Raw genomic sequence first — 21,873 nt, 5'->3', positions numbered from 1 at the left:
ACCTTTTCACTAATAATACATTTTTTAAAGGCATGGAATACTTTAAAAAGAGCATAGCAAGCTCATTGGCTTGCAAAATTATTATAATAAACGCATAACTTAAATGCCTCTGATACACTTTTTTTTATTAATATATTTTTTTTTCAAATATTTCACATAAAATATTTTGTTTATTTTACACTACGGTATATCATTTATTAAGTCCTATAAATTGTTAGCATCTCATATAGGGCTGGTATTAGCCAATACTATAACTATAAATCTTTAAGGATTTTCAGTTTTAATTAATGATTCATAATCTTTGTTTTTAGCATTATTTTTTTTTGCAAATAAATGTTTTTTTATCTAAAGAACCCTTAACCCCCCACCCACCCCAAATATTTGCCCAGTAAGAATTCGTTTTCAAAAATCCTTGTTTTTCAAAATAATACACATGAATAACAGTTGGTTTTGTCGTTAATATATAATCTAATAACACAGTTTATTTATTTAAATTTAATATAATTATATATATGTATATTAATAAATATTTAATACAAAAACAGTGCTATACGATTGGATATTATGAACGAAAAACAGTGATTTTTCAAAAGAATTTCTTACTGAGCAAATGTTTGGGGTGGGTGGGGGGGTAAGGGTTGTTTTGACAAAAAATGTTTTTTTTTTTAAATAGTACGCATGAACAAGAGTTTATTTAGTTTTTTGTTTATTTAAATCTGATATAAATTATATATGTATAGAAATATTGAGTACAAAAGCAGTGTTATTAGATTGTATATTATTCATGAAATCATCCCCCATTCATGTCTATTGTTTTGAAAAACAGTGATTTTTCAATAGAATGTCTCACTGGACAAATGTTAGGGGTGGGCGGGGGGGGTAAGGGTTATTTGATAAAAAAACGTTTTGTTTTTATAAACAATAATTGTCTTGGAAAAAATTAACTATAATTAACTTCTATGAATGTAAAGAAGAATTCATTGTAATATTTATTGGTGATATAAAATATATGGTGCTTCATTTAAATTCAGCAATTTATTGTCTTATAAAAATTGTAATAATTTAAACGTATGTTTTAAACGTCCTGTATAAAATAGCAACTTTTTTACAAATTGTATGTAAAATTTATTAGTTTTGTGCTCCTTAGTGCAAATATGGTAAAAAAAGAGAAAACACATGTTAAGAAATTTTTTATAGCAATTGTCTTAGAATTCTCACAAAACCCAAAATATTTCGAAAACCTTAAGGCTTAGGCTGGGTAAACATTACTAAAATCTATTTGTATTTACTATGTAGAAACCAAAAATCAAATAATACATAGAATGTTGCATTTAAAAAAACTTAGTTTTGATTCTTTATTTGATATATGGCACCCTGTATGTTTGATACTTCTGGAACACCTCTAATAATCCAAATTTTTTTTTTACCCTGTACTTTAGACACAATAGTCCATGTCGAATGTCCTAAATAACCCTGTATACACTTGAAACTTTTGTTGATAAATATTTAAATAAGAATGTAGGTGTATTAAAAACACTTTTAATTGTGGTTAGGCTTTTAGATGAACACTTAAGTGAAAGAAGCAACAGGATTTAAAAGGTCGAGGGGGGTCATGGAAAGCGCAAGCTTACCGCCATTCGCACGCGACTGTGCGACGGGTTAAGCCGTTACGGGCACATTTTCAAGCAAGTTCGCGACCAGAAAGCTTCAGTAGAAGCTACGGAGCTTTTCCCCCTTATCGTATATTTCGTATAAACGCCTCAAAAAAAATATTTGTTTGCATCGTGTTATATGGTTTTGTGAGTGCTGCGAAAATCGTCTTTTTCTTTTTTACTTGAAAAAGTGGCCGGTAAGTTAGTCGATTTCGTTTTAAAACCTCTCGAAGTGGATCTATGCAGTTGACGAACTTTTTGTTTTTGTTGTTTAAAAAAGTTTAGAGGGGGAAAAAGTTGCGGATTGTTAATGGAACTTCCTGGGTCCACTCGGGCTCTATAAAACACGAGGAGCGTGTATCTAACGACTATTTTGAGCACACGCGGTCAGATTTGTGGGAAATATTGAAACACGCCACCACGAATTTTAAAACTTATATTTTTGCGCGCGTAGCATATGCACGCCGTCGGGACGAAACTTTCGAAAATTTAAATATGCAAATTTTGTTAAATATGCTTGAATGACGAAAAGTTTCCGACCAGTTACTCAAACTTTAACTTTTCCAGTTTTTTTTTTATTTTTCGTTTTTTTACAATTATTATTATTTGACAAATCCGCGGCTTTTTATAAGAAATGCTTCTCATTATTTAAAACTAAATTAAACATTTTATTTAAAACTAACAGAGTTAACTAAATTGTAAATACAGTACAGTGCCTAAGGCACAGTGCTTCTCTTTCATTTAATAAATTGAAGTATTGTTAAAAAATAAAATTGTAACAAAATTAAAAAAAAAACATCTAATACTCAAAAAGAATAATAAATTACAGTTATTTGAATTCGATTTTTTTTCGAGTTATAAGAAACTCTTCACTAATAATAAAAATTAAATTTTCATACGCATGAGACACTTTAAAAAGAGCATAACAGGCTCCTTGGCTTGCACAATTAATATAAAAAATGCATAACCTAAATGCCTCTGATACCCCTTTTATAATAAAATTTTTTTCAAATATTTCACGTGATATAATTATTTCATTTTAAATCTACCGTATACCACTTATTAGGTTCTTATTTGTATCTCCTATATGGCTGGAAATAGCCGATATTATAACCATACATACATCTTTAAGGATTTTGAGTTTTAATATTATTTAATGATCGTTTTTCTTCTGCGATATTTTATTTTCTGGAAAAAAACTGTTTTTTAATAAGATTACCCTTAACCCCCCACCCACCCCAGAAATTTGCCCAGTGAGACATTTTTCTGAAAAATTACTGTTTTTCAAAATAAAATACATGAACAAGGAATGATTTTGCTGATAAATACTGTTTTTGATTCTCATTTTATAAGAAATGTTTCTCATTATTTAAAACTAAATTGAACATTGTTTTTTAACTAACATTTATTTGAGAGGAAAATAAATTGTAAATGCACTACAGTGTGTAAGGGACAGTACTTTTTATATTTAATAAACTTAGGTTCTAATAAAAAATAAAATGCTTATCAAATTTAAAAAAGAGTAGCCAAAATAAAAAATTGATCATGTAATGAATAAAATTATAATGAAAATCTTAATACAAAAGGGTGAAGAAATAACCCCTTCCTTAATTTTACAAATTGTAATTTTTTTATAGTAAATTCAAAAAGATACCATTCAAGAAAATTAATTTGATAAAAAGTATACAAAATATTTTATGCTATATATAAGCGTATAAAAATAAAAAATAAACCGCTTTATAAAATACTAATAATTTAGAGATATTTAAATTCAATTTTTTTCGAGTTGAACGAAATACTTTACTAATAATAAAAATAAAATTTTTATGGGCATGAGACACTTTAAAAAGAGCATAACAGGCTCCTTGGCTTGCACAATTAATATAAAAAATGCATAACCTAAATGCCTCTGATACCCCTTTTATAATAAAATTTTTTTCAAATATTTCACGTGATATAATTATTTCATTTTAAATCTACCGTATACCACTTATTAGGTTCTTATTTGTATCTCCTATATGGCTGGAAATAGCCGATATTATAACCATACATACATCTTTAAGGATTTTGAGTTTTAATATTATTTAATGATCGTTTTTGTTCTGCGATATTTTATTTTCTGGAAAAAAACTGTTTTATAATAAGATTACCCTTAACCCCCCACCCACCCCAGATATTTGCCCAGTGAGACATTTTTCTGAAAAAGTACTGTTTTTCAAAATAAAATACATGAACAAGGGATAATTTTGTGAATAATATCCAATCTTATAACACTGTTTATGATTTATTCAGTTTATTATTATTATTTGAGAAATCCGCGGCTTTTTATAAGAAATGTTTCTCATTATTTAAAACTAATTTGAACATTTTTTTTTAAACTAAAATTTATTTGAGAGTAAATTAAATTGTAAATGCACTACAGTATGTAAGGGACAGTACTTTTTTAATTAATAAATTATTCTATTTCTATTAAAAAATAAAATGCTTATCAAATTTGTAAAAGAGCAGCCAAGATTCAAAAATAGATCATTTAATGAAAAAAATAATAATGAAAATCTTAATACAGAAGGGTAAAGAAATAATCGCTTCCTTAGTTTTACAAATTGTATTTTTTTATAGTAAATTCGAAAAGACACTATTTAAGAAGATTAATTTGATAAAAAGTATACAAAATATTTTATGCTATATATAAGTGTATAAAAATAAAAAATAAATCGCTTTATAAAATACTAATAATTTAGAGGTATTTAAATTCAATTTTTTTCGAGTTGAACGAAATACTTTTCTAATAATAAAAATAAAATTTTCATTCGCATGAGACACTTTAAAAAGAGCATAACAGGCCCCTTGGCTTGCACAATTATTATAAAAAATGCATAACCTAAATGCCTCTGATACCCTTTTTATAATAATTTTTTTTTCAAATATTTCACGTGATATAATTATTTCATTTTACACCTACCGTATATCACTTATTAGGTTCTTATTTGTATCTCCTATATGGCTGGTATTAGCTGATATTATAACCATACATACATCTTTAAGGATTTTGAGTTTTAATATTATTTGATGATCTTTTTTCTTCTGCGTTATTTTATTTTCTGGTAAAAAAACTGTTTTTCAATAAGATTACCCTTAACCCCCCACCCACCCCAGATATTTGCCCAGTGAGACATTTTTCTGAAAAATTACTGTTTTTCAAAATAAAATACATGAACAAGGGATGATTTTGCTGATAAACACTGTTTTTGATTCTCATTTTATAAGAAATGTTTCTCATTATTTAAAACTAAATTGAACATTGTTTTTTAACTAACATTTATTTGAGAGGAAAATAAATTGTAAATGCACTACAGTGTGTAAGGGACAGTACTTTTTTATTTAATAAACTTGGGTTTTATTAAAAAATAAAATGCTTATCAAATATAAAAAAGAGCAGCCAAGATTCAAAAATAGATCATTTAATAAAAAAAATAATAATGAAAATCTTAATACAGAAGGGTAAAGAAATAATCGCTTCCTTAGTTTTACAAATTGTAATTTTTTTATAGTAAATTCAAAAAGATTCTATTCAAGAAGATTCATTTGATAAAAAGTATACAAAATATTTTATGCTATATATAAGTGTATAAAAATAAAAAATAAATCGCTTTATAAAATACTAATAATTTAGAGGTATTTAAATTCAATTTTTTTCGAGTTGAACGAAATACTTTTCTAATAATAAAAATAAAATTTTCATTCGCATGAGACACTTTAAAAAGAGCATAACAGGCCCCTTGGCTTGCACAATTATTATAAAAAATGCATAACCTAAATGCCTCTGATACCCTTTTTATAATAAATTTTTTTTCAAATATTTTACGTGATATAATTATTTCATTTTAAATCTACCGTATACCACTTATCAGGTTCTTATTTGTATCTCCTATATGGCTGGTATTAGCCGATATTATAACCATACATACATCTTTAAGGATTTTGAGTTTTAATATTATTTGATGATCTTTTTTCTTCTGCGTTATTTTATTTTCTGGTAAAAAAAACTGTTTTTCAATAAGATTACCCTTAACCCCCCACCCACCCCAGATATTTGCCCAGTGAGACATTTTTCTGAAAAATTACTGTTTTTCAAAATAAAATACATGAACAAGGGATGATTTTGCTGATAAATACTGTTTTTAATTTATTTAGTTACTCACACTTAAACTGTTTAAGTTTTTTTTAACTTTTATACAATTATTATTAATTATCGACAAATCCGCTGCTTTTTATAAGAAATGCTTCTCATCGTTTGAAATTAAATTAAATATTTTATTTAAAACTAACACTTATAAAACAGAGTAAATTAAATTGTAAATGCAGTACAGTACGTAAAAGACAGTGTTTTTTTTTTTTATTTAATAAATTTAAGTTCTGTTAAAGAATAAAATGCTTACGAAATTTGAAAAAGAGCAGCCAAGAGAGCATAGCAGGCCCTTTGGCTTGCACAGTTATTATAAAAAATTCATATCTTAAATGCCTCTGATACGTTTTTTATAATATAATTTTTTTTCAAATATTTCACATGAAATAATTATTTTATTTAACACTAATAACTGTTTTTCAATAACATTATCCTTGCCCCCCCGCCCACCCCAAACATTTGCCCAGTGAGACATTCTTCCGAAAAATCACTGTTTATCAAAATATCATGCGTGAACAAGGATGATTTCGTTTATAATTGAAAAACACAATTTTAATTTAAAAAAAATATATATTTCTCAAAATGTAAACTCTATTCTGTATCAATGCTCATACCAAACCTTAATTAACACGTAACCTTTAACTTAGGAATTCACTTTCCTCATCTATATGTATAATACAGTGTTTAGATTCCGACGTTTTAATTTTGCAGTGACTGGTTGATCAGCAAGATGTTTTCTGAAAAACAAATTTTTCCAGAAAACAAATTAAATTTAAATACTTTTTAAAAATAAATTGTTATCAAATTTTCTGTTTAATATCTACCAATTGACATGGTATGCATAACAAATAAGACAAATATTTTATATTCTTGTAGAACAAAACAAGATAATATATTTTTGTACGTATCTACATACCTATCTTTTATTATTTTTAATTACAATCTATGTTTGAAACTCAAATTTTGTTTGGTTTTTAAGTAATATTTTAAATTAATATTTATATGTGCTAAAACGTTTTTTTCACTTTCTTAATGTACTTTATTAACATACTTAGGTTAAGTAAGTTAGATGGAAGAACAAATCATTTGTTTCTCTATAAGCAAATTAATTAATTATTCTGTATATTTTTTTATACTTATAACGAATAAAAAAACTTTATTATTATTAATAAATGAGAAAAAGAAATTAATAAACGAATTTTCTATTTATCAGTAATTTTACCTAAAATAAACTAAACTTTTAGCCAATTTAAAAGTGGAATATTATTTCAGTTATTGATGTCAAATTTGTAATTTAATAAGTAGTCCATAGACAGAAAATACACAATTTTGAATTAAATCTCAACAACTCCCAATACGAAACCCTAATTACAACAGTTAAATTTAAAAATTCACTTTCTTCATTCATCTGTATAATATTGTTAAATAGTTTGTTCCTACTTCCTTTTTTTTTTATTGAAGAAGTTTATTTTGGATTGAATGGTTGATGAGGAAGATGTTTTCTTAAAGGAACTGATTTTTTTATAAAACAAAATTAATTTAAATACAATTAAAAAAATAAAATCTTAAATTTGTCAAACATATGGATCATATTAATTTTATTTTTAATTATCGTCAAGCAGTAAAAGAGAAGTAAAATGCGGAAAAGACAAAAAAAATGACAAAAACTCAAAATTTCATTTATTGAACATACATGCGGTGGATCAAAATAAAATCTGTGCTCTTGCATTTTATAATTTTTTGATTATCTACGTAAAACTCGGCTTAACATTTGCAAAGTAGCCCACTGAAACGACGATATATCAAAAAAACAAAAACGGCAAAAAAATTTGAACGATTGGACACAATTGGATTACGATTTGGGCAAACCACGCTTCAAAAAATGCATTAAAAGTAACCACTCAATTTTGAAAAAATACCGTCAAGCGTTTTGAAATTCCCACAATCCCCTTAATGACCGTTATGCAATTTCGAATGCTTCTTTTAGCCTATAATTGATAAAATTTTATATGTATCTATTAATATTTTAAAATAAAATAATGTATAACTTAATAATAACCAAACGTAAAGGTTTTAATGCTCCTGTCGCAACAAAATAATATAAAAGCGCTTACAATGCATTGTTTTAGGTTTCGCGACAATTAAACATCTGTAATTAAATTTACAGGCAAGAGATAAAATATAATGCTTTCAGAATTTGTCTAAAAGCTGTGCCGTGAAATACTGGTATACAAAAAATGCGCAGAGCGTCCCTTAGAGATTGTTTTAAATGTGATATTTTACACTTGAGCAACTAAAGGGTTTTGAACAATGGGGCGGCGGTCGGGGCTCTTATAGGCCCGTTATTTTTTTCTCCCCTTGTGTTTTACCCCTTTTTTTTGTATTTTTATTCAGAATAAAGAAACGAGAGGATTTTTCTAGTTTTTAACTAACCACAATATATTTAAATAAAGTGGCTTTTTTAGGCATTTTTGCAAAATTGGATATAGTTGTTAAATTTTTAGCAACATAAAAAGCACCACGAGGCATTTATTTTAATAAATATTTTTTAGTGAATGTGTAGCATGTAAAAGCTTTTAAGGGTGTTGCTATTTGTGCTTTAAAAGAAATATTTTACGTAAAAATTGCATTGGTAACATTCAAGTTTAAAAGAGGTAATTGTTTTTTGTATTTGAATTTATTTATAATTATTGTAAGCTGGCAGCATTATCTTTCAAGGCGATTAGGAAAACGAAGCGACAAAATAAACCACTTTTTTTAACCGATTTAATCAATACTTAAAGGGTGAATATTTCCAGTAGAAACCCAACAAACCCTAGGAAATTTTTGTCCTAGATTTTACATTTTGGTTCGAATGATAATTTAATATAAATTTTTTTTACAAAAAAAAAATTAATAATTTTAACGCTAAAAACACAAAAAATAAGTGAGTATTTTGGTTTTTTTGGAGTTATTAGGAGAATTTCTTTTTGTTTTCTGACACTTCTCATTTGTCTTCTGCATTGTTCCTCCACTTTCTTAAAGTAAAGTTTTTCTTAGTGCTACACCAATTTTATTTATAAAGGAAATAACCGCAGTATTTTTTTTTTTTTTTTTTTTTTTTAATTTATTACATGTTATATGGTTTGTATTATTTTTGGGTTTGGGAATCTTACTTTGTTACCTCAAAAATACATAAAACTAATTTTTTTTTAAATCCACAAGTGAATCCTTTAAAAATGTAAATAATTCTGACATGAATATCAGTTAAGTTAAATGATCTTGATCGATTACGATAAAAAATATTAAATTTATTGAAAGGTACTAACCTTAAAAAAATACAATTAACCCAACAAAAACAAAAAGTTCAAAATAGGTTCTCCTGAACGTAAAAGGCGATGTTAAGCATGAAGTTAAATTCTAATTGGGATTTCGCTATAGGGTTCCGATACATCGGTCACCCTTAATCTACCCGCCTTCGCTAAATTACTGCTAGACAATTAGTTAAATAACAAATGGCTTTAGATAATTGCCCTCCCCCCGGAATCCGTCAATTGGGTCACATATTAACTTGAAGAAATTAATTGCCAATATCCTGATGCCTAATTTCAATGCTAAATTTCGAAAAATAATTATTTTTGCTACTCTGAACTTCGTTTATTGGCAAATAGCCAATTAGTAAACATATATTTTTTTAAAAGGCTTCAAACAGTGCTGAACAATTTTTTTTGTTAACTTCTTAAAAACTTTGTTAAACTCAGAGCGAAATATTAATCTCTTGAATACATTTAAGGCATCATATTAAAACTTTTTAATTAAAAGTAAATTCATTTACAATTCATTATGGGATTTTTTCGTAAATTCCGGCCCGAACTTGAACCGCTTTATGTTAAAATGTCAGGGAAAAAAGAAGCTTGATTGATTTTATTTGTTTTGGCCAATGTTTTTGAATAATTTACCTAACTGGAAATTTATTATTTCGAAGGTACCGAACGCAATTTTCAGTCCTTCAAGTTATCCTCGATATATGATTTTTTTCCATTACATTACTTTCCCTTTTTCGCTTAGGAGTAAAGGAAATAGAAATGTTGCTATAGCTTTATATCCTCTTTCTTGTTATAATGATTTTTTTGTATAGGTTTCTTTCCTTGGAAATAATTTTCGATTTTCACGAAATACTATACAGACCGACTAGGGAAGCCAATTCTTAACCCAACATAATAATTTTTGGGACTATTCAATTAATTTATGTCAACGTAACATAATTACACAATTATAACAAGAATTATTCGTTTTTGCTATACATTTATCTTTGTCAAACTTCACGAAAGGATTAAGAGCATATGAGGCCTAAATGTAAACTTGTAGCGAAAATAAGTGTGAAACGCAGGAATCAATTGTGTTGTTGTAAATATTTCTTTTACTGACAAACCTAATAAAGGATTTAGAGTTGAATTGTACAAAATTATTAACAGAAAAGTGAATTTTTAAATAAATTGTGTTAAAGAAATTAATCAAGGTAAATTATTGAGGGTTATTGAGATTTAATTGAGTATTTCAAATAGCTCTTAAATCTTGAAATCTTACATATGTTTTTTAAATAAAACTATTTGTGTGTTCTGTATATGGAATATTTAATAAATTAGAAAATTTACATCATAAGTGAAAAAAAAAAGTTAAGTATTTTTGAAAAATAAGCCAGTATGCTAATAGGCCGCAAAAATTTGATCTAATATTTTGGTGATTTTATTTAAATAATTATTTGTTCTAAAAAACAGAATTTAAAAAGAGTCATTAAAGGCATCAGTAGATGCGTCAATTTGACAATTTGTAGTAGTAAGTGACGCATCGTTACTTACAAAAAGATCTTAAAGGGTATCAAAGTGATTTTCCATTTATAGCGTAAAAGAGTTTGAACGAGAATACATTTATTTTATCAAGTAAATCCACGTTAAAATCTATACCAAAAATAAGATTTAAAATGCTCTAAATAAAACCTCATATAAATTACATTTAACAGAAATATTCGACCCAAGTGAACTTATTTCTTAACCGTTAAAAATAAGCCGAAACAAACCCTCGTCGCAGTAAATCATTTGACCAAACAAGGTCGACACTTCGTGCACCAGGTAGGGAAAAACAATTTAGGGAACGTCAATGGAACGTAAACGTGGCAATATGAAATAGATACGCGCATTTAGTATGTCGTGCCTATGTGGCCTCTCGCTCATACGTCGGTTGGTGCTCACCACATGAATATGCATATGCACTGGCTACACATATGCTAGTGATCTATCACCTACAAGCCCCCGTCATTTCCTGCCTACTATAATCAATTACTTGCGTAGATGAACATGTTACTTCGGCAACATTTATGAAAATCTGCCATCAGCAGATATACTCGCGGATCCAGCGGCTAACGACATGTGTTTTCAAAACTGACCCGAATATGCTAAATTTTACGAATCAATTCGTTTCATTTAATCATTGCCTTTTATTTTATTTAATTTGTCATTGTAACGGTGGCGTAAATTAAATTAATTTAAGTAAACAGGACGTAATTAAATTTTATTAATAAAACACTCAAAGTTCGTACAACAAAATCTACTGCTTAGGACTATTATATCATCCAGTTTTGATTTTTTCTTGATAAGGTTCTACAGGAAAACCCAATGTTAACAATTTAAGCCTGAAAAAGTATAGTTTTAAAATGACAAACGTTTATTTTAATAATTAAGAAATATCGCTCTGTTATATAGACCGATCAAGAGAGCGATTTTTTTAATAAATTGCGTTTAGGAAATTAATAAATGTTATCTATTGCGAGTTATTGAGATTTAATTAAGTATTTGAAATAAATTTTGAACCTTGAAAAATTATGCATTTTTTATATACATGAACATGCTAAATTTAATTATTGTTTTTTATATTATTTAATTTGTCATTGTAACAGTGACATTAATTTAAATAAACAGGACGTAATTAAATTTTCCCAATAAAACACTCTCAGTTCGTACAACAAAATCTACTGCTTAATCATGATCAGGACTAAAATGTCATCCAGTTTTAGTTTTTTCTCTATAGGGTTCTAGAGGAAAACCCAATGTTAACAATTTAAGCCTAAAAAAGTATAGTTTTAAAATGACAAACTTTAATTAAAAAATATCGCTCTGTTATATAGACCGATCAAGAAAACGATTTTTTTAATAAATTGCGTTTAGGAAATTAATAAATGTTATCTATTGCGAGTTATTGAGATTTAATTAAGTATTTGAAATAAATTTTGAACCTTGAAAAATTATGCATTTTTTATATACATGAACATGCTAAATTTAATTATTGCTTTTTATATTATTTAATTTGTCATTGTAACAGTGACATTAATTTAAATAAACAGGACGTAATTAAATTTTCCCAATAAAACACTCTCAGTTCGTACAACAAAATCTACTGCTTAATCATGATCAGGACTAAAATGTCATCCAATTTTAGTTTTTTCTCTATAGGGTTCTATAGGAAAACCCAATGTTAACAATTTAAGCCTGAAAAAGTATAGTTTTAAAATGACAAACGTTTATTTTAATAATTAAAAAATATCGCTCTGTTATAAAGACCGATCAAGAAAGCGATTTTTTAAATAAATTGCGTTTAGGAAATTAATAAATGTTATCTATTGCGAGTTATTGAGATTTAATTAAGTATTTGAAATAAATTTTGCACCTTGAAAAATTATGCATTTTTTATATACATGAACATGCTAAATTTAATTATTGCTTTTTATATTATTTCATTTGTCATTGTAACAGTGACATTAATTTAAATAAACAGGACGTAATTAAATTTTCCCAATAAAACACTCTCAGTTCGTACAACAAAATCTACTGCTTAATCATGATCAGGACTAAAATGTCATCCAGTTTTAGTTTTTTCTCTATAGGGTTCTAGAGGAAAACCCATGTTAACAATTTAAGCCTGAAAAAGTATAGTTTTAAAATGACCAACGTTTAATTAAATAATTAAAAAATATCGCTCTGTTATATAGACCGATCAAGAAAGCGATTTTTTAAATAAATTGCGTTTAAGAAATTAACACGTTCGCGGACAGCCCTGCTACAGCCGTCATGCGTATTGTGACAGACCGGCTATGACAGTCATTTTTAAATTTTCTAGGACGCCTAAAGCTGGCCCAATTTACATGTTATTCTTATGGCGGTGAATCAAGTGTGTCCCAGTAAACAGAGAAAAGTGCAGCGATGGGATGCTCGCTTTGTTGTTACGTCGTTTTCGTACCATGCAGTATTATTGGTGCTTGCTATAGGGGTTCCTTTTTTATGTAATGTTTTCTGGTATACTTTACCAAAGAATTTTAAAATGTTGTTTTTTTATTTAGATCTGTTTTTAATTAGGCCAATAAACGTGTTTATGTTCATTATTGTGCTGAAATTAATTTTTTCCTCTTTTTTTTATTGTGACGGTGATAGGTCTATCCTTTTTTTATTGTGACTAGGTGATAGACCTATAAAAAAGGTGGCGATAATTTTTTGACGACTTTAAAGTTGGCACTGTCCGCGAATGTGTTAATAAAGGTTATCTATTGCGAGTTATTGAGATTTAATTGAGTATTTGAAATAAATTTTGAGCTTTGAAAAATTATGAAATTTTAATATACATGAATATGCTAAATTTAATCATTTTAATCATTGCCTTTTATATAATTTAATTTGTCATTGTAACAGTGACATTAATTTAAATAAACAGGACGAAATTAAATTTTTTCAATAAAACACTCTCAGCTCGTACAACAAATCTACTGCCCATGTTTCGATAACTGAAATCATCTTCAGGATTAGAACGTCATCCAGTTTTGATTTTTTCTCGGGTCTAAAGAAAAAACCAGTGTTAACAATTTAGACCTGAAGAAATATAGAGAATATTTTCTTATTAAAATTTGATGTTTTTTTACCAAATTATAAAAAAATTTAATTGGGTATTTGAAATTAATTTTAAATATTGAAAAATTATGTATTTTTTATACACTAAATTTATCAAATCAATTCGTTTATTTTACTCGTTGTCTTTTATTTGATTTAATTTGTCATTGTGGCATTATGACAAATTAAATATGTCATTGCGTGGACAAAGGCCTCGCATCTCTAAGAAATTTCCAACGTGTTTCAATTTTAGTGCAAAAATTGTGATAATTGGTAAAATTTCTTGGTGTAAATTGTGTTTTGCGTAAAAATTATTAAACATAAAATTGAAGAAAATAGTTGTTATTCCGCTTGGAACTTATGGCTACATGGCTAAATGTGCTCGACATAAAGCCATTAAAAAAAAATAAAAAAAAAATAGGAAATATAAATTATTATCTCCATCAGAGCTTCCAAGAAAATTCAAATTCAAATTCAAATATATTACTTAAAATTGTACAGTATTGTTACAAAGTTAGTGTTTGTGCCCTAAGTCACAAGTGACTTGTCGGGACACAGTATTTCAGAATACAATAATAATTTAACAATAAATTTGAGAGCTTGTTATAAAAACCAAATTAAATTAACTTAGATTAAATTTGTAAAAGTAATATTTAAATTAATTCATTCTTTTATCAATCAATAAAAGACATCAATAAAAGACGCTTTAGCTAAACTTAGGTAAACAACGACTTTACATAATGCATAAGTTGAAAAAATATTTTGTGTTTTTATTGATTTAGCGAAAGCATTTGACACTGTTATCATGAAAACTCACTGAAAATAAATAGATCATTCATCGAGCTTTGGTGAGCTATGAAACAAAAGGAGATAACAGTAAGGCGAAAATAATTTCCACTAGAAACTTTCAACGAAAACTTAATTAATAGGTTCACTAATTCGAACAAAATCAATTAAATTTCCCGAAGTATTTAATCTTTAAGAAAAAGCCGAGATTCTTTTGTCAAAAAGTGTGCTCAATACGGCCACAAAGAGGGGCACTTAGATAAATTGTGTTTCGCTTCTTAATACGACTATAAGTTGGATATTGATCCCTAATAATAAATTTCAAACCAATAAAATGCATCTTTTCCACGCAACCATCCTTAATCGTCCGAAATAAAATTTTGGAAACTTTTAACAAACAAAACTTTTATTTCATGAGACTAACTTGTGAGATATTAGTTGCGCAATTTACAGCACCGCGAACGATTTTAAAAACGATGGGGTGGTTGAAGAACTTCAGAACTGAAATCGGAGCAAAAAAGTTCCAAGAGCCGTCCTGATTTAAACTTTAAACCCCTTTTTCTATCTCGGTTAAGTTCACATGGTAAAAATAAGCCGATTTTACTCAAAAGTGGCTGTCATATCCATTAAAGTTATGCGTAATATATTCAGTTAAAAATACCTTAAAAGCAAACATTATCGGGCATAAAAAACTAACTTAAAGAATTATGTCTATTTGGCCTCATAGATTAAAAAGTTAAGAAGTTTGTCAGACAGAATTTATCTCTTTTACCAACGGAGTGATTTCCTGCAAATTAGAGCAATGAAATCTCGAAATTAACTTTTCGAAGTTTTTTTTTTATTTGTGCTAATGGTGAAATGGTTTGGTTTCGCAAGAAATGGGCCTCATTAACTTATTGAAATATAAATTTTTGAACGCCACTGGATACATCCATGTAATAATTTCATAATAAAAAAAGGCCTATAGTTCCGTAGTACGGTAACGGAAATCCGTGGGTCCGGTTTTTATATTATATATCACTTTGTTCTGGGATAAACGTAAATGGAAAAGAAACACGGTCAGTTATATTGTAGGTGTCCAAATCAGGCCTGGACCAAATCGAATTTATAAAACAGATGGTTTTATTTCGTAACAAGGTGAGTTCTTTTTGGCCAGGACGTCATTTGGTTTCGATTTGGATTTATAGCTCGTTTGTCTTGCTATTTAGGTATCCCAAGCAACACACGATAGTTAAATGAACATTTATTTTTGGTACAAACTAGATGTACGTTTTTGGCTAAATTTCAACAGTAAATATCGGATAAAATGCGATGAGGAATTTAATATTATGTTTATGTTATATTCACGTTTACAAGAAGTTTTATTATATGTTAGTAATATACAATTAAAATTTCATTAAAGTTAGAAACATTAATTAGTATGGTATATTGTATACTATTTAAAGACGGAGTTTTTTTTTAAATTTGCAGATGTGTTTTATGCATCAGGGGGCATTTTTCGATGTACAAAGAAAAAAATTTATTCTTAAACTGATACCAATGGCATCCATAATATTTATCGTAAATATTATTTCATGAAAAAACCACCGCCTTTTCTAAAAAAAAATTTTATTTTTTAAACGCTTATTTAGTTTAGAGCTTGTATTCTTCAATATTTTTTTCATTTGTATATCTTACTTGATATAATTATTATTTTATACACGTAAATTTTCTTCCTTGTGTAAACAGAATCGTATATGATATACGTATATTCTACTTGACTTATCTTACAAAAATTAAATTCCACTTATTTGCGTTAAAAAATGGCATAACTACCGCAATTTTGTATAGCGATACGTCTTGATTTCGCGAAATAAAATCTGTTTTTTTCATGTTTTACTTGAAAACCTTAAGGTTATGTCAGATTTATAGATACAAAAAATATAGATTTTTTATCGCAAATAATTTTCTTAAAAAGCATTTTTTCTCAGGCAATTATTTACTACAAAAAAGCTTTTTTCGTTAACCCTACCCTTACCCCCCCCACCCACCCCACACAACTTTCCAGTAAAAAATTGTTTTAAAAAATCATTGTTTTCCAGAATAATACGCATGAATAACAGCTGGTTTTGTCGTTAATATCTAATCTAATAACACAGTTTGTTTATTTAAATTTGATTTATTAATATATTTGTATATTAATAAATATTTAATACAAAAACAGTGTTATTGGATTGGATATTATAAAGGAAAAATGGCAATTTTTCAAAAGAATTTCTTACTGGGCAAATGTTTGGGGTGGGTGGGTGGGGTACGGGTTGTGTTAATAAAAAACAATGTTTTTGCAAAAAATATATATTCAATATTTAATTTAATAGCACTGTTTATTTAAATTTAATATAATTTTGAATATAAATATTTCGTATTAAAACAGCATTATTAGATTGGATAATATGGACAAAAGACAGTGTGATTTTTCAGAAGAATTTCATCAAATATTTGATTTGTAGTAATCGAGTTTAAAAACTAGATATGTGAATCCTGTGTCAATTTTTTTAATGCCGAAATTTTCTCTCTTGTGTAAACAGAATTGTATATGATATACGTATATTCTACTTGACTTATCTCACAAAAATTGAATTTCCACTTACTTGCGATAAAATATGGCACATCTACCGCAATTTTGCATAGCGATACGCCTTGATTTCGTAAAATAAAATATGGTTTTTTTTTTACGTTTTACTCAAAAACCTTAAGGTTATGTCAGAAGTATAAATACAAAAACTATAGATTTTTTTATCACTTAAAACTTTGTTAAAAAATCATTTTTTTCTTAGGGAATTATTTTCTGCAAAAAAAACGTTTTTTATTAACCTTACCCTTACCCCCCACCCACCCCACACAACTTACCAGTAAAAAATTGCTTTAAAAAATCATTGTTTTCCAGAATAATACGCATGAATAACAGCTGGTTTTGTCGTTAATATCTAATTTAATAACACAGTTTGTTTATTTAAATTTGTTTTATTAATATATATTTATATTAATAAATATTTAATTCAAAAACAGTGTTATTAGATTGGATATTATAAAGGAAAAATGGCAATTTTTCAAAAGAATTTCTTACTGGGCAGATGTTTGGGGTGGGTGGGTGGGGTACGGATTGTGTTGATAAAAAATATAATTTTTGCAATAAATATATATTCAATATTTAATAACACTGTTTATTAAAATTTAATATAAATTTAAATATAAATATTTCGTATTAAAACAGCGTTATTAGATTGGATAATATGGAGAAAAGACAGTGTGATTTCAGAAGAATTTCATCAAATATTTGATTTGTAGTAATCGAGTTTAAAAACTAGATTTGTGAATCCTCTGTCAATTTTTTTAATGCTGAAATTTTCTTCCTTGTGTAAACAGAATTGTATATCATATACGTAGATTCTACTTGACTCATCTTACAAAAATTGAATTTCCACTTACTTGCGATAAAATATGACACATTTACCGCAATTTTGCATAGCGATACGCCTTGACTTCGTGAAATAAAATATGCTTTTTTTTTCACGTTTCACTCAAAAACCTTAAGGTTATGTCAGAAGTATAAATACAAAAACTATAGATTTTTTTATCACCTAAAACTTTGTTAAAAAACATTTTTTTCTTAGGCAATTATTTTCTGCAAAAAAAACGTTTTTTATTAACCTTACCCTTACCCCCCCACCCACCCCACACAACTTACCAGTAAAAAATTGCTTTAAAAAATTATTGTTTTCCAGAATAATACGCATGAATAACAGCTGGTTTTGTCGTTAATATCTAATTTAATAACACAGTTTGTTTATTTAAATTTGATTTATTGATATATATGTATATTAATAAATATTTAATACAAAAACAGTGTTATTGGATTGAATATTATAAAGGAAAAATGGCAATTTTTCAAAAGAATTTCTTACTGGGCAAATGTTTAGGGTGGGTGGGTGGGGTACGGGTTGTGTTAATAAAAAACAATGTTTTTGCAAAAAATATATATTTAATATTTAATTTAATAGCACTGTTTATTTAAATTTAATATAATTTTGAATATAAATATTTCGTATTAAAACAGCGTTATTAGATTGGATAATATGGACAAAAGACAGTGTGATTTTTCAGAAGAATTTCATCAAATATTTGATTTGTAGTAATCGAGTTTAAAAACTAGATATGTGAATCCTGTGTCAATTTTTTTAATGCTGAAATTTTCTCTCTTGTGTAAACAGAATTGTATATGATATCCGTATATTCTACTTGACTTATCTCACAAAAATTGAATTTCCACTTACTTGCGATAAAATATGACACATTTACCGCAATTTTGCATAGCGATACGCCTTGACTTCGTGAAATAAAATATGCTTTTTTTTTCACGTTTTACTCAAAAACCTTAAGGTTATGTCAGAAGTATAAATACAAAAACTATAGATTTTTTTTTGATCATCTAAAACTTTGTTAAAATGCATTTTTTTCTTAGGCAATTATTTTCTGCAAAAAAAACGTTTTTTATTAACCTTACCCTTACCCCCCCACCCACCCCACACAACTTACCAGTAAAAGATTGTTTTCAAAAATCATTGTTTTTTAGAATAATACCCATGAATAACAGCTGGTTTTGTCGTTAATATCTAATCTAATAACACAGTTTGTTCATTTAAATTTGATTTATTAATATATATGTATATTAATAAATATTTAATACAAAAACAGTGTTATTGGATTGGATATTATAAAGGAAAAATGGCAATTTTTCAAAAGAATTTCTTACTGGGCAAATGTTTGGGGTGGGTGGGTGGTGTACGGGTTGTGTTGATAAAAAACAATGTTTTTGCAAAAAATATATATTCAATATTTAATTTAATAACACTGTTTCTTTAAATTTAATAAAATTGTATATACAAATAGTTCGTATAAAAACAGCGTTATTAGATTCGATAATACGAACGAAAGACAGCGATTTTTCAGAAGAATTTTATTAAATATTTGATTTCTAGTAATCGAGCTTAAAAACTAGATATGTAAATCCCGTGTCAACTTTTTTTAAGTTTCGAAATTTTCTCGTTTATTTTTTAAACATAATATATGTATAGTCTAATTTATTAAATATCCCTTGACCATATGCCTTGAAAAAATATACATTTAACATTAATAATATATGAGGTGCTACTTAAAATATTACTCTACTATTTATTTTATTCATAAAACTGAGCTGCTTTAACAATAAATAATACACTAATTTATTAGAAAAGGGTAACAGATCCATTTAAATTATGCCTTAAATTCTTCAAAAGTCAATTATATTATATTATGCCCATTTTGTGACAAAAATAACATTTCCAATAAAACTTCCAGAATTGAATGGGGTCAAACAAGTTAAATATAATCAAAAAGCCAGAGCCTTTCACTGACTTAAAATGGCAGCGGAGTTTGTTTTAAAGTCTGATATTAGAACGGCACATCAGAGACTGAATTTTACCAAAATAAAAGTCTTGGGGGCCTTATTATTACATGCTAGCGCTCGCTAAAGTAGTCGATCCTCTCTCTTCCCCTCTTTGTCAAACCAAAGTTTCATATAATATTCTCTGTATTCGGTGTCTCTCAAAAAGGTATTGTATCCGAAGTATACGTATTCAGGACGAAGTCTACTCTGCCGAATGGCCGTATGTTATCGTTAAAGTTTATTTTATTTTAGCACCAAACTTCAGTTTTACTGTCTACAACTTTTGTCGATAAACGTGTCGCCGGTTGCAGTGCGAACTTTCAACAAGTGTGTATGTATGTATTATCTCTACCAAATATTTAAAAAAAAATCAGTCTGGACTAGTGGAAAATGACTTAAGCATATAAGCCCTATTAAGGATAGAACCGAATTTTCATTTATTTAATGCATGATAATGCAAACTAAAATTCTGAGGTACAAGGTGAAAATTAAATAAATTAATTTAATCTTGAAAATAAGAATTTTCTTTAATACTACTTATCAAAAGGAAAGTCTTATTTCAAAGGAAGTACTTGCTTTACAGTCCGATAATTAGTACAATTTTAAGATAATAAATAAATAAAACCTCATTACAAATTAATTTCTATTTTTTACATACTTAAATTCCTAAGGTGCTACATACGATGTTGGAATGAACCCACTAAATAAAGTTCATAATATTGGGATTGTTGATAGAGGTGCCGAATTCTATAGTGGAATAGCAAGGGATTCAGAGATATAGGATTTTTTTAATTCCAGGAAGTTCAACTTATGTTTTTTCAAAGTTCGGCAATAGATTTTTTTAAAAATAAACGGGAAAACTACTTAAACTTTATTTCGGTTTTTTAAAGTACCTATTTTTGAATTGTATTATGGACTATAGAATATATACTTTTTCAAATATATATTAAATTGGAAAAAGGTGCTATATACGATATTGCAATGGCGAGCCATGTTGGATCCATCAAATAAAGGTCAGATTATTGGAATTGTTGAAAGAGGTGCTGAATTCTAGGGCGGAATGGCAATTAATGCAAAGGTATAGAATTAAGGTAAAATGAAAATCCTGCAGCCTCCCTCCACTTAGTTATTAAACATTCAGTTAATTTAAAATTCCCTACATGTTTCGGGCACCGTGGTGTCATTCAGGGGATAAAAGTTTTAAAATTGGTATTAGATATACGCCCCAAGGTTTGATTCCATGTCAAAAAACCTCTTTTTCTTTTTTTTTTTTTAAACGGAACAAATCTCTACAATTATAGAATTGTTTTTATTCCAGGTAGTTGAATCGTGTCTTTTTTTAAAAAACGAGAAAACGACTCAAATTTAATTTCGGTTTTTTAACGCAACTATTTTCGAATATTTTATTGTATTATAAATTACGTACTTAAATTCCTTTTTTCAAATATAAATTATTGAAAAAAATATGCTCTACATACGATGTTGGATCGGTGAATTATGTAAGACCCATCAAGTAAAGGTCAGAATATTGTAATTATTGAAAGAGGTGCTGAATTCTAGGGCGGAATGGCAATGGATTCAGAGGTTTAGGATTTTTTTAAAGTAGTAAAACCATTTTTATTTTAATTTGAAGCCAAAAAAATTGATGGCACCATTGCTTGGAATTAAAAAATAAAATAAATAGGATCAATTTTAATTTCGGTTTTATGAAGTATCTATTTTTTAATATTTTATTTGAGATTATGTGTAAAATAATAGGTACTATTTTCAGTTAAAGGTTAAGTAGCTTTTGATTATGATTTTTTTTAAATGACTTCAACTGAAATATCCAAATATTGACATCTAGTCAAATTGGAAAAAGGTGCTAAATACTCC

At 27.4% G+C, this 21,873-nt stretch overlaps 1 protein-coding gene across 1 annotated transcript in view; it reads left to right on the top strand.

Annotated features, from left to right (window-relative positions):
- The first annotated feature begins 1,670 nt into the window (after window positions 1-1,670).
- LOC126748537 (lachesin-like) overlaps window positions 1,671-21,873 on the top strand; it is a 140,553-nt gene continuing 120,350 nt past the window's right edge. The window contains exon 1 of the mRNA XM_050457842.1: window positions 1,671-1,849. The gene's annotated coding sequence lies outside the window, so the exon portion shown is untranslated. The remainder of the gene's footprint in view (window positions 1,850-21,873) is intronic.

The sequence above is a fragment of the Anthonomus grandis genome, chromosome 22 (assembly GCF_022605725.1).
Source record: "Anthonomus grandis grandis chromosome 22, icAntGran1.3, whole genome shotgun sequence".
Taxonomy (NCBI): Eukaryota; Metazoa; Arthropoda; class Insecta; order Coleoptera; family Curculionidae; genus Anthonomus; species Anthonomus grandis.
This window is presented reverse-complemented; position numbering and strand designations above follow the sequence as displayed.